The 14,291-nt window shown below is 42.0% G+C and overlaps 1 long non-coding RNA gene across 1 annotated transcript; it reads right to left on the minus strand.

Annotated features, from left to right (window-relative positions):
• Positions 1–5,046: 5,046 nt before the first annotated feature.
• On the minus strand, positions 5,047–10,183 carry LOC106730798. Its single transcript, XR_001367252.2, has 3 exons — positions 10,022–10,183; positions 7,333–7,630; positions 5,047–5,195 (listed from the first exon to the last, which is right to left on the minus strand). It is a non-coding gene; the product is annotated as an uncharacterized LOC106730798 (long non-coding RNA).
• Between the last annotated feature and the right edge of the window lie 4,108 nt (positions 10,184–14,291).

The following is a 14,291-nucleotide window of genomic DNA, read 5'->3' on the forward strand; positions in this document are numbered from 1 at the left end:
AATGGAAGTGCCTAGAAACTGTCTGTATATTATCATTACATCATTTTTAGTACAAATGCATCCATCTTCCCCCTCTCTACCAAAATGTCTGGCTGCTTTGCTGAATCTTATCAAATAATTATAAATAAATAAATAGAAGGCAGGATCAACCTTTTTTCAAACTGAAGTACAGTTGATTTACAAGGCTGTGTTAGTTTCTGGTGTACAGCATAGCGATTCAGGTACACATATAGATATTCTTATTCATATGCTCTTTTTATTATAGATTATTATAAGGTACTGAATATAGTTCCTTATGCTATACAGTAGGTCCTTGTTGTTTATCTACTTTATATATAGTAGTTTGTAGGACCAAACTTTTTAAGCTCAAGTTCAGAAGAACATCCGTGTGTGAAATCTCACTTGTGTATACCCAGCCACCATATTTCCCCTGATTCTTGTGGACAAGGAACCAGCCAAGGCAGGTGCTGGAATCACTGGGGTCTCTAGCTCTGGCTTCAGACTGGTGAGTTGCTGGGCACTGACTCCCCACTGAAAGCATTTCTGCCCGGCTCAGTCTTGTCACAGCTGTCTCCTGGAGGTGCATATGGGATGTGGTGCCCTAGTTCCTCTTAGGAATGTGCTCCTGTGAATGAAGGAAGCATGTTATCTGCCTCCTATCTGATTGTATGTTTATAAATGCATACCTACCTCTAACCTTGTCCACAGGCCAGCTCTGGATCAGCCCAAGGCACACATCTGTTGTCTTAACTTTAGAAACTCTGTCCCAATAATTTAAGAAAGCCTAAATCAGTAAGAGCCATCAGATTTCTAGGGAAAATATTTTGTAATACACAAGGTGTTGTTAAGCAGAGTAACTTAGCCTGCATTTCTTTCCTTTTATTCCCCATCTAAAAATCTCCATTCACAACCGAGAGTGGGGGGAGGGGAGGGCTCAGTGGTAGAGTGCGTCCTTAGCATGCACGAGGTCCTGGGTTCAATCCCCAGTGCCTCCATTAAAATAAATAAATAAATAAAAATCATCTACATACATACCATCTTGTTTCCCCCTAGATTCTCTGTGTAACAATCTGCTGGGAAACTGAGGACTTTTCCTCCCTCGTTGCCAGTAAAGATGCTCTATGATCTTGAGTGTTCTATTGGTGGAGGGTGACCATTTAACGCAGAAAGACTCCTAGTGAAGGACTCTACACGTGGGTCTAATTATTGCCACCCTGGATTGTTTGTCAAAGATCATTTTATATCTCAAAGTTTCAGACCCTTGAACTGACTCACTCAGGTTCAAGGGAAGAGCCAGTATTCAACAAAGTCATATACAAAAGACAGCAATGTTATTCCTTGTGCTACTTTTATTTAAAATACTGTATCTTTTAAAACAATACATGTCTATATTAACTCTCTCTAGTTACAGAGTTTCATTATTATTTGCACTGATTTTTCAAAGTAAAAAAAACTGTTTCACACTTGCTTCAAGGCCCTCTCCTGAGGTATTAGAGACATGAGAAGCTGAAGGTCTGAGAACCAGCCACCCTCAGGCAGGCACCTTGGTGGTACTCTCTGAGTAACATTTGAATATGCTCGTTTTTAAAAGTTGGATTCAGAGGATAATCAGATTTAGGACTTTGTGGTTGGCATGGGGGTAAGTGTTGAGAAATGTTTCCCTGGCTTGCATGAAGGAAAGAATATGGCCATCCGGAACCTTTTTAAAAAAAAAAAACAAACAGCCCTTAATCTTCCTGTTATACTCAATTTCCCTTTATATGAGGAGTGTGGGGCCCAGAAATGCCCATTTGCAAGAACTGTAAGGAAATAGTGAAGGAGGATGAGAAAGGGGGGCAGCTCTAAGGACCCTGTTTTAGATCCTATGCTTTGCATAATGTGTACAAACACACACACACACGCACACACACACATTTTCTTACCACGCCTTCCCATCCATGGGCATCGTGTTCATCAATATCCACTGATCCTTATACCTTGTCTTGGCTTGGTTTACTCACACTGACTTTGCATTTTGGAGACAAGAATCACTACGTATTCCACATGTATCCCTGTCCGCCATCTATTTTGTAAATATATCTCCTGACCACCAACCTCTCCCTTGTCTCCTTAAGGTGAGCGTGGAGTCTACTTCTTTGACATCTCCCATGGCTAGATAAGACAAGGCTGGAGACAAAGGTGTGCGAGACGTAATTAAAGAACAAATCGCAATGAACATATTTCCTACTTGTCACGGAAATTCTGAATCTGAATGTCACACAGCACTAATAATCCTTTTCTAGACGATGCCTGACATCTTCTATGGACATCACACCTACAGAGAGCGCCTTAAGACCGTTTGTATGTATGTATAGAGTGTGACTCGTGCACATTTTAACCTTCATCCATTTAATCCTACCCCAACTCCAGTTTCGAATATGATACTTGATTCTGTCTGCTGAAGTCAATATCTAGCAATCCTGAACCTTTGCAGCAGGAAGACAAGAGACAGTCCCCTTGGGGTAGCAGATTAATCACAATAGATGGTGAACTTGGCAGGCTTTGTCCATTACCTGTTATATTTTCTAGGGATGATTCGGGGGTAATGCTGTATCACTGTAATTCAGGAGGTGAAGGCAAGAGTTCGGTGTCTGCCCAACTCGACTTTGTCCCCGTAGAGTGTGAGCTCCTTCTTCCTTGATATTTTTAAGGGCCATTCAGGGCTTTTCCATCCACATTTATTAAGGCTGTGCTGAAAGCAATAGATGAGATATCTAAATGTGTTTTTGTGCCGTTATCTAGAGGAAATGCTGACTTCCAGGTACATAAGCCAAATCTAAAATTAGGGAAAGTCTTACACAAATTTTGCATGGTTGTTATAAAGCTCAGCAGCACAAAATACACATTCCTAGCAGTTTCAGTGAAAGTCTTTGTTGATCTAAGAGACTGACATGGAGCCCTGGGATGCCGGTCAGTTAGAGAACCACATTATGATCCTGGCAAGGACAGTCATTTTTCACACCTTAAGCCACATAATCTTTACCCACTCTTAACTGTAAAATACCTTGGGGGAAAGTGAGAAGATTTGCAAACAAATATATTCAAAAGAGCTATAGAATTAGCCATATGATTTGTACTAGCAACCATAATTGAAGAATAAAAAGTCTTACTACCAAGTATGAGTTATACTTGAGTGGCTTAGAAGTCTCTTATGCACTCAGATATCTCCAAGGATCTACAGAGTCAGGATGCTACAGTGAATCCACTAGTTAGATACCTTCCCTGTATCCCTTCATCTCCAGTCTCCACCCTTCTCTCCCCTACTGTCTGCCAGGAACCTGCAGGTCTGGACTAAATTAACAGGTTCCTTGCCCTCTGGCTCCCAGTTGTGCTTGGCCAATGGAAAGGGTCCGCAGAAGACCAGAGATAAAGGAGAGTGAGGTCAGAGTAGTTACGGCCCTGGCTCCCTCCCTGAAGCGTTGCCTTGGGCTGGCTGCATCCCTGAATCATCCCAGGTAGTTAGCTCTCTGACAACTCCACCACTCACTCATCCCTTCCCAATTCTACAAAGCATCCTCTTCCCTAAACATTTCAGACCTAGAGGTGGTAACTACTTGGTGTCTACTAGTTATAGGTTACTGCACTATCCTTTGTGGTTCCCCTATACCAACATTGTAAATAAATCCTTAGATTATCCTTTTCTGAGTATGTCAATGATTTCCTGTTAGAAGTCTTACTGATATACCCATAGATAGAATGCCTGGATCTTTCAGGGTCTCTGAAGGACACTTACAAGGCAATGCATACAATAAAAGAGAAGTGCCAACCACTCACAAAATCAGTGTGGAGTGTGGGAGCTGAGGTCTGAGTACAGGGATGCTAGTGGGGAGCAGCAGGGAAAGCTAGTTAAATTTTTGTGATTCATAATTTACCACCATCATGGTGCATGTATCTACTGCTCCAGTCTCAGGCAGATGGAGAGGAGCTGTGGGACATGGAGCCAAAAAAAGGGACTCTTCATTGACCAAGCTCCCTCTGAAGGTCAGCTTAAGCCAGCTTTATAATTCAGAAATGAATGTCCTTTGGAATTATTTTTCTTAAATCTCTTAAACTCTGTAGGAAAGAGTCAAGCAATGAAAAATTATAGGATGATAAGTTTATGATCAAGAGATGGTATTTAAACACTCTTAGCCCTTATATTTATGAAAATAAAGAAACATAAAATGAGCTGAAAGTACCAGATATTTTCTTAATGACACTGAAATAAAGCATTGCGAAGAATCATCTGAGTCAACTTGCTACCTGCAAATAGGAATGATCACGTTTACTCCATCCACTTCCGGCTACTGCGGAAGAGCTTTAGGGAAACAGTAAGGTAACAGTCTTTCTTACTATCCAGGTCTGCACTGAAACAGAAATGAAGAGTTAACAGTTATTTTTGTAACTGAGGCTGTATAAGTGGTGTCTATGGGAGAGGCCAGATCAACATTCAATCTCTAATAGAATGTTTTTCTTCCTGTCTTGCCCACCCAGCTTTGGAATTCAGGAACTAGACACCTGCTTCATGTTTTGAAAAATATAAATATATATTATGCCTGGGCTGATGATAAAATATCCTAGGAGGGATTTCTGAAACTAGCACACAATCATTATAGTGCTTCCTGGCTTGATCTGTCTACAGATGATCTTGGTTAATTTCTACTACACCATATATCCAATGTTTATACTGACCTGATACATGATTGCTTGACTGAGAAACTGTTTTCTAAGTAAAATTAAGGACTTATTTTATCATGACATGGGAATATAGAGATATGAGGTCAAACCCTGACTCTGCTACCTAACATCTGTACCTCAGGAGTTTGTCACCTTACTGCCACGGGCTTGTCATCTCACTGACATGGCTTTGGTGTTCTCATGAGGAGGTAGGGGTAGATGATAACTAATGATAGAATTAAAATCCTACTATCTGAACATGAGAAGATGGAGGGTCCCAAGTATATTAATCGGAATTCTGTTAAAATTGTTCTGTGTAACAAATGACTCCAAAACTTGATGACTTTTTAAACAATAAGCATTTATTTCTAGCTCAGGGATCTGAAGATTAGGTGTAGTTTAGCTCGGCTCAGCTCCAAGCTTCAACTTGGGTTAAGGTTTGTTCCACATGTGTCTTCATTCTGGGGCCAGCAGCTACCTGGGGCATGTTCTTCTCATGGCTGATGACAGAAGTACAAAAAAAAAAAAGTAAATAAATAAAGGACTGAGTGGAAATACACAACATCTCTTAAGATCTCAGCTGGAAACTGACACCCTTTCACTTCTACCAACATTCCATTGGTCCAAGCAAGTCACATGGCCAAGATCAAAGTCAATGAGTCAGGGATAATCTTCCTCTCCTAAGAGGCACTGCAAACTCACCTGACAAAGGGTGTGGAAGTGCAAGAAGGGAATTAGAAATTAGAAACACAAATCCAGTCTACTTCCTCTTTAGCCGCTAGTCACAGCCTATAATCTCTAAATCTTCCAGCTCTGATTGGTGTACACATTCATGCCCTCATGTGCAGCAGTAAACCCACACATCATCCATGAATTTTACCAACCAAGCAGAGTTCCAGTTCTTAGAGAAGAGGCCACTGGTTGTCTGAGACAAGGCACCCTGCTATTGGCCAGCCACCCCAAGACAACACTGAGTTGACATCAGTGATCTAAATCAGATGGGCCTTTCTTGAGGGCCCACTTTTATCTAAATGCACAACAGAAGAGAGCTGTCTTCAGGTCTCAGAGACATTTTATTCACCCGAGGCAGCTCCAAATGAATCTACAGCAGTCTTTAGGTTTTCCAGTAAAATATGTCTTAGCTCTTCTCCAAAGGTCTCATATGAGCAACTCAATAGAAAACTCTGGAAGTTTCAAACCTTGGCTGGCCCAGAAGGCCTGGCAATGTTGTTGACTGCCAGAAATGCAAATCACCAGACTTGCCTCAACAGAAATCAGAAGTTTCATCTCTCACTCAAAATCAATTGAGTCCTCTTGAAATCTGATCTTTAATCTTACTTGTGTAAAGATGGGCATCCAAGTCTGAGTCACAAAAATCACCAAGCTGCTCTTCTCAGAAATGGTCAGACCCCTGTGGGGTATTCTCTCCCTTGTTCCCATTTGACCCTTAGAATTACAGCTCATAGTGGAAATGTTGGCACAATCTGAACTCTAGCTTCAGACTGTACAAGGGGGCCTCATGTCTGTGATTTTTTTTTTTTTACATGTAATCTGCCAAGACATATACCCATAATGTAAACTTCCTTGGTTTGGGTTTATGAGTTGGATGTTTTTGACAAACTCTAAGACCTACAGGGAAATCACTCCATCGTTAACAGCTTAGTTTATTTAGTAAGCAATTAGTGAAGGAAAGGGTGGGAGAGAAGCTCAACTTGTATCTGTTTTCCAAGCCTCAACCCAAGAAACACAATTCCTTTCAGATGGGGAGACCTCCCTTCTATGGACAGTCATTCACCAAACCTATGAGAAACCATCATGGGCTGTTTCCAGGCTGATTCACAGCCATGACTTCATCCAGCTGCCTCACTGTTAGACCAGACAGCTTCAGTCGGGTGAACTAGCTGGCCAGAGAGGGGGAGGACAGGTCCTACAAACAAGCTACTGGCCATGTGCCAACATGGTCATCTCCCAATAGTGACGCAGGCTTAGAGCTACTCCTGGAAAAGAGGCTGTCTCCAAAGGATGTGAAAATGAGCTCAAGCATGAAATAAGACTTGTTCAGAGAAGATCTGACTCTGTTTATGTGACTGCCTTAATTAATATCCTCTCTGGAAGCCAATCCAATATATTCTGTTGATGAAAATTGATTTTTTTTAAATGTTGTTAAGATCAAGTTAGTGAAAGATAATTTTCCTTTTCAAGGGGAAGTAGGGATTTAAAAAGGTAAATACAGAATGAAAATTGATCTTTGCTCAAAGATGAATTTTAACATTCTATGATGCTAACAAGGGGCTTTGTTGTGGATGACAATTATATTCAATTTACTAGAACTTTCTGGTAGAATTGTTCCCGCTGATTGGTTAGTCCCTTTAAGAGATTTCTTCATTGACACTTTAAAATCTTTAACTATGTAGAAATCTCGATTTTAAAAATTTTATATAGATTTATTGAAATAATGTTCTTTACAGGCAGAGAACAGCAGAAAGAAAAGGTTTTTTCCTGGATCATATGATACTAGTGATCCTGTATTAATTATTTACTGCTGCATAACAAGTTATCACCAATCTTAGTATCTTAGAATCAAATTTAAATTTATTATCATTTACATTAATTATTTATTAGAAACAAATTTATTACCTGACAGTTTCTGTGGGTCAGGAATCTAGGTGTGGTTTACCTGGATCCTCTGTCTCAAGGTCTCTCACAAGGCTACAGTCCAGGTTTTGGCAGGGCTGTGCTTTCATCCGAAGGTTCTACTGGGGACGGTCTGCTTCCAGGCTCACTCACATGGTTGTTGGCTAAATTCAGGTCCTCACAGGTTATTGGACTAACAGTCTCACCGGCTGTTAGCTGGAGGCCTCCTTCAGTCCCTTGCCGAATGGACCTCTCCAAAGGGTAACTTACAACATGACAGCTTACTTCTCCCAGAGCAACTCTGAAAGAGAAAGAGCATTTGAGAGATCACAAGCGAGAAGGAAGTCTTTTTGCAACCCAATCTCAAAGTGACATCCCATCATCTTTGCTGTATTCTATTTATTAGCAGTAAGTCACTAGGTCCAGCCCCGACTCAAGGAAGTGAATACTAGCAGGCAGAGAGCACTGTGAGGCTTTTAGAGGCTTCCTGACATTGATTTTTTTAGCCATTTAATAAAATATGGTTTAAAGTAAAGAAAAAAATATGTGTATACAAGTGTACTAGAATTTGAAACATAAATGTATGTTGTCTCTATTTCAGCAATGATCCCTTTACTCAAACTATTTTTCTAACCAATTTTTGACATTCCTTTTCAGAGTCGCCTTTAGTGACTGTGGTACATTTCATTCTTTGCAGTCTCCCAATTTCACCTCAGCCCCAAATTATGGCTAACCTTTTTTTTTTTTCCTTTGCAAATAGATTTGAATGCTAGAGTTAAGAGTTAGTCAGATAAATAAAGTTTAGTGATCAAAGTCAGCATTGCTGTTTTTAGTCTTGACTTTTGTAAATATGAAATAAAAAAAGACCAATTTCTGCATGTGGCTCATAAATTGGCCCAGAAGGCTGCGCCTGAAAAGGATTATTTTGATTTAACCTTCATTTGAATGTTTAAAATCTGGCACTCATCTGAAGATTTTTAAAATCTGCATCCTTCATAGCTATGGTTTATGTGTTTACACATCCAGGGCAAACAGAAAGCATAAGGCCATGTTGGGACATGTTGGAACAGAGGGAGACACTAGGGAGAGACCCAGAGTGCCCCACATGAGCTCCAGAGTGCACCTCCCACCCCATAAATAGATGATGCTTTTACAGCAGTACACACAGGGATTATCCATGTTCACATCAAGACCACCTTCGGGTTTGTAGTTAGTAAGTCGATGCGAGACTGACATGCCCCACCCCCACCCTGGGACCCCTTTAGGGCTGAGGGAAATCTGAGAACACCCACAGCCACCACCCTTAACCTGAGTGGGAGGAGGGAGGAGTGAAGTAACACGACAGCACAAATGAGGGGGAATTTTTTTCTGGGGATCCCCTCCAAACTCAAAACCTTGAGGATTACGAACTATTTATGAACAGAATGTATCTTGCTTATTCAATAAATATCTCAGATTTTGTCAAGCTCTGATTTCTATTAAGCTGCATTTTCCTAGGTGCAGGGCTAGAGGTGAGAAGCTGGGCTCTTGTTCTTCACTGACTCCTTAAGTCTGTGCCAAATGGCCTTGAGCTGCATCCTCCTGTTGCCTCTGGCCACTCCTCCTCCCTTCCCAAGACATTCTTTCCCTTTGTCTAAACCTGAAGGACAAAGCTGTTACCTTGAGAGCACCAATAATGACTTTCCCAGATAAATAACTACATTATTACTCCATGTGAAACAAACGCTCATAAAATCTGGAAGCAGCCCTGCCCACGCTCACAGCAACAAACGTTTGAGCATGTCGTATATTTAATACCTTCGTAAAACTAAGGTAACAGGATGGTCCTAGCAAGTTTTGATTTCTTGATTCCTTTGCGCATCATTTCACTTTCATGATGACCCCTCCGGCTCGTCTCTAACTTTTTGTGGTGGACTTACATTAGAGTCTGCTGATGGACTGACTCTACCTCACAGTATTCGTGCCCTCCTGTAGACCCCTCCCACAATGCCTTTGAGTTTGGTCATGTGCTATGTGACCCGCTTTGACCAATGAGACATTAGCAAGCATGATGCAAGCATGATAAATGTTTGTGCGCTGGGACTCATCCTCTTTCAGCACCCCTTGGAAGATTGTTGCCATGCTGTAAAGAAGCCCAGGTTAGAGGACCTGAAAGGATGTTAGGAAGCAACACGCAGAGAAACCCTGGAGAATGAGAAGCCATCTTAGATGTTCCCATCCCAACCAAGCTCCTGGCTGAACTCATGTGAGTGATCTCAACTCTATGACATGAAGCATAATGTGGTCCCAGCTCAGCACCCATCAACCTGGAGAATTGGGAGAAACAAGAAATCATTTGTTGGTTCACATCAATTTTGGAATGATGCGTGGCGCGGTAGAAGACAACCGAACCACTCCTCCTTCTTTTCCCCAACTTCAAAAAGTGAAAGTATGAGACATTAGTCTTTACACTGAGGATTGATCACCTAGTTGGGGGTGGTCTGAAGGTATCTCAGCCAGTAATTGAAGCCTGCAATTCTAATGGTGGATTGGAAAACGAGGTCATTTGGGAGAGAAAACGAGGTCTTCTCTACATGGATATACTGAAAAGAGGACTTATTTAACTGCAAATTCTAGGATTCCACTCTGGGGAGCAGCTAGGAAGTGAGGATCCCTTGTCCCTCATGGTTCAATTCATCCCTTCCTCCCTTACCTTCTCTGCTGACCAGCACACAACTCTTCTTTTTCTTAATACTCAATCATTTCATCTGTTTCATGTTTCCTACTGCATTAAAAGATGTTCTGGCAATTTTCTCAGTCTGCTCTTCCGGATCCATGTTCCTCTTCTCTCTGTCCCTGAATGTGTCCTGAGGCTTACCTCCGCGGTGCTGCATGAGTTGGGTTCACCAGATCTCTGACTTCTGATTGGGTTGGGCCAATGTGAGGCACTGACAGGAAGTCAGAGGGTTGGGGGAGAGAGGTCAGGAAATGTATCCCACCCCTGCCCTACCTCCCTGCCAAGCCACAGTTTCCTTCCTCAACACGGCAGCCTTAGTCAGGTAGCCCCTCTCCCAGACCCACTGCTCTCTCCGGGTTCCAGAAACAGCGCCCTCCATTTGTCCCTTTAATTCTTACTTTTGTTACTCCCCGAGGTGCATCGCCAATCTCATTGATTCCCTTAGCCCTGTGCATACTTATATAAATAGTCCCTTTCTTTTTAGTCACTCCTGGAGTGTGTCATCTGTTTTCTGCAGGGCCCTGACTGATGAAGGTGTTAACTACAAAACAAACTACTCATTTAAAAATAATTTTAGAAAAAAATATTAGAGATATTCATATCGAGGGGGCAGGGGATTGCTCAAGTGGTAGAGCGCATGCTCAGCATACGCAAGGACATGGGTTCGATCCCCATTACTTCCTCTTAAACTAAATGAATAAACCTAATCACCTCCCCCTCCAATCAATCAATGAATGAATTAATTAAAAAAACTGCTCATATTGTCTCACCTACATAAAACCAAGAGTTCCTGTGCTGAGTTGGTATTGTTTCCAGCCAGAAGCAACATTGTATAGTGAAGTCGAAGGAGCCAAATGATCACGTTGTGCTTCAAAGGGTAAAAAGAGGACACGCTTCCATCCCTGAGATGGAGTCCCCAGGACCGGGGAGAGGAGTGGTGTTTGTAATTCTGTTGGGAGTGGATGCCTAGACTCCACCTGGCTAGGAGATCCGGCTCTCCTAATGGGCCACAGTGGCCGGAGGCCAGTAAGACTTCACTGTAAGGAAGCTGGCAACAGCAGGCAGATGGAGGGGACCGGGGCCCTCAGGGGGCTTTGAGGAGGGTTGGCAGCCATGCAAGCAGCAGGCTGACCAACACCAGGAGGGGCTTCCAAGTGTCCAAGAGGACAGACTCTAAGCAACTGTTGGGGTACGGGAGATGGTTGATACAAATGCAAGAAGTTGGACCCCTTGCCAATCAGCCTCTTAAGTCATTTTAAATTTAACTAGCAGAAAGTTGATGTGATGGGACTGGATCCCTTAGGGTGATGGAATGGATTTTGGAGAACTGCTTTGTACTTTTTTTTTTCCAATAATGAAGATGTGTATGATTTTATTAAAAAATCTCTTTCATGTGAAATAAGACTCTATAGATACACAGAGAAGCACCTACAATCTCTTCTTCAAATCACAAGCCAATCTAGCAGAGGAGGGGCTATGCTGGAAAGCTCACATGAGATCAATGATCAAATCAGGTCCAGCAGGGGTGGCTCATGGGAAAAAGACAAGTTCAATTCCTGGAGGTTGGTTTTTGCTCTGACTTTCAGGTGTGATGCACAGACTGGCAGGACAGACCCTTTGAAAGGATATAGTTACATGTTGGAGCAGCAAGGAAGGAAGAAAGGAAGAAGGAAGAAAGAAGCTGTTGAAAGAATACAAAATATTTTGTGTAGAGAGGTTACCAACAACAAAAAAAATCTCTCTAGAAACACGGCCACATCTTCCTCACATCATCATAGCACAAAAATATGGGCTTGCGTGTCTGGAATGATGACGTTCCTCCACTATCCCTCTCATCCCGCAGTCAGGTCTACAAAGTCTCAAATTATGCATTTTTTCTTTACTTCTGTATTACAAATTAGAACTCCCGAACTGGACACAGGGAATGAAACTTAAAATGTATAGATGTATTGCTACAGAACAGGTCCTATATAAACATCATCTCCCTGAATCCACGCAGCAATGTCAGGCAATAGATATCATTGCTTCAATCTTACAAATGAGGAAACTGAAGCACAAAGAACATCAGTGAAATGCTCGATGCCTCATGACTGGAAAGCAGTGGGGCTGGGGTTTGAGCCTAAGTTTGTGGCTTTTTCAACTACTCTACACTTTCTTCTAAATTGGAAAAGGGGGAAAAAAGTTGGTGGCAGGGTGGAGTGGAATCAATTAATTGACATTTTTGGAAAGCTGATTTATGTAAACTTTTCAATATGTCCTTTTTGAAAAAAATCCTACTATTTGTTAATTATTATTAATGCCAACTCTGTGTTGGTTTAAACAGTGGCTTTTGACTGCAGGCAAAAAATTTAACTAGGAGCAAAAAAAAACAGTAGATTTGGGGGAGGAAGTCTTCCCCATTAAGTGAGTTGGGTAATCCAAACATTTCTCTCTGTTTCACCTTCTTGTTCCTGGATGAGTTCTTAAAATGGGACAGCCTTGCTCCCTTTCAATTCGTTTTGAGATGTGTTTTTAGTGCCTGTTTATCAAGGCACTAACAACTAAATCTGCAGAAATAAAATGATTTAGCTATTCGTGCAATTCTCCAGAACATTTGGTATGAATTCCAGGACCAAAAGCTCCTCTTCCTGCTGGAAAAGCATATGGATAAATTTGAAGATGCTAATTTGCATTGAATATGAAAAATAAACTCCCAGCGTGCAGTGAGTTGGATCAAATTTTCTCCTCTGCCTCTCAGATGGAGGCAGTCCCATTCTAACCTGCTCCAGCTCACCACGTCAATATGAGTTGATCTGTCTCTGCTGCCTTTCTTTCCAGGGACAGAGAGAGACACCATCCATGGGACACAAGGGAATTTGCCCCGTCTGCTCTGGGTATATAAATCTGTGCCAGATCAATAAAGAGAAAGGAAAAAAAAGGGGGGGGGGTCAATTGACTGAAAATGACAAAGTGTCATATGCTCTACCTATTTGACCTCTGGTCTAGTGCTTATTTCCTAGAAGATCATAGCTCATGTGACCTTTGCCATGGAAACTGAGTCAGTGTCACGGTCAGGTGTATTTGGAACATATTATTCATCTCTGATAATATTCTGAGCAAGTTGTTGATGTCCGTACAGCAGATATCTGCTTCTGAAAGTGGAATGTTACTTTCTTCTGGATCACTCCAAGCAGATGGAAGCAATGACTTAGTTATTCATGTAAAATCAAATTACAGGTGTGAAAATGAAGCTGTGGGAGTCTAGGTGTGTGTTAATGAGCATTAATGTCTGAGGAAAACAGTGTCAGTTTATTTTTTAACATATGTTTGACTTTAAAAGCTGCGAATGTGGGAAAACTCACAGGATGTGAGCATGTGTGAATGTGGCAAGATTCACAGTCAGAAAAGACCAGGGTGATGAAACCATTGCAGCCGCGACATCCTCTTTCTCATCTCCATTCCACTCTCAGCTCAAGAGTGGCTGCTTGTGGGTGATGCAGAAGATCAAGAAATATGTTAGTTTCTAGGTGAAAAGCAGAATTCAAACTGTATCACTTGACATATCTGCAGTAGGCTGGTCTCTGGAACCAGTGACCAGGGGTGTGCTGGTAAATGTTTAACAACCAGATCTCCAGGAAACAAAAACCCCTGATCTGTAGTGGCTGCCAATTTCCATCACGCAAATACTTCCACCATAGTTAATTTCAAGCCATCAACATGACCCCACTCAATGCAGAGCTGGGAAGAAACATGCAACTGGCTCGAAGACACTGGAGTATGACCTTCCCTTCTCTCATCCGAAGTGTTCCACTTGAATGGGGCACTCCACTAAGGGATATGAACTTGATCGTTTCTGTTTCTGTTTCAGAAGAAAAATGACAGAACAATCCTCTGGGCTTTTGCTCACGCTGGCTTCTCTACATCACTTTTCTTTACCCAGCTTCAGCCCTACTACTATTCATCCTTCAGGTTAGTGAAGAAATCTTCCTTGGCTCCCAAACCAGGCGTGGTTCCCTTCGTACAACTCTGGGGGTCCTACCCAGATAAAGTTCTATTTTAAGAGTCTGTTTACTGCTCTGGGTGCTACTTGAGAGCAGGACTGGATTCCCTTCACCTTTATGCCCCCTGGAGTTTAGAACCGTACCTCGCACAGAATAGGGGGCTTAACAAATGCTTATTTATTGATTGAAGCAGGAAGGAAGGGAAAGAGTGAGGGGTGGACCTTGAATTAACATCCTCTAGCTGCTTCCTCCAAGAAATTTAGCTC

Source organism: Camelus ferus, chromosome X (genome assembly GCF_009834535.1).
Source record: "Camelus ferus isolate YT-003-E chromosome X, BCGSAC_Cfer_1.0, whole genome shotgun sequence".
In the NCBI taxonomy this organism is placed as follows: domain Eukaryota; kingdom Metazoa; phylum Chordata; class Mammalia; order Artiodactyla; family Camelidae; genus Camelus; species Camelus ferus.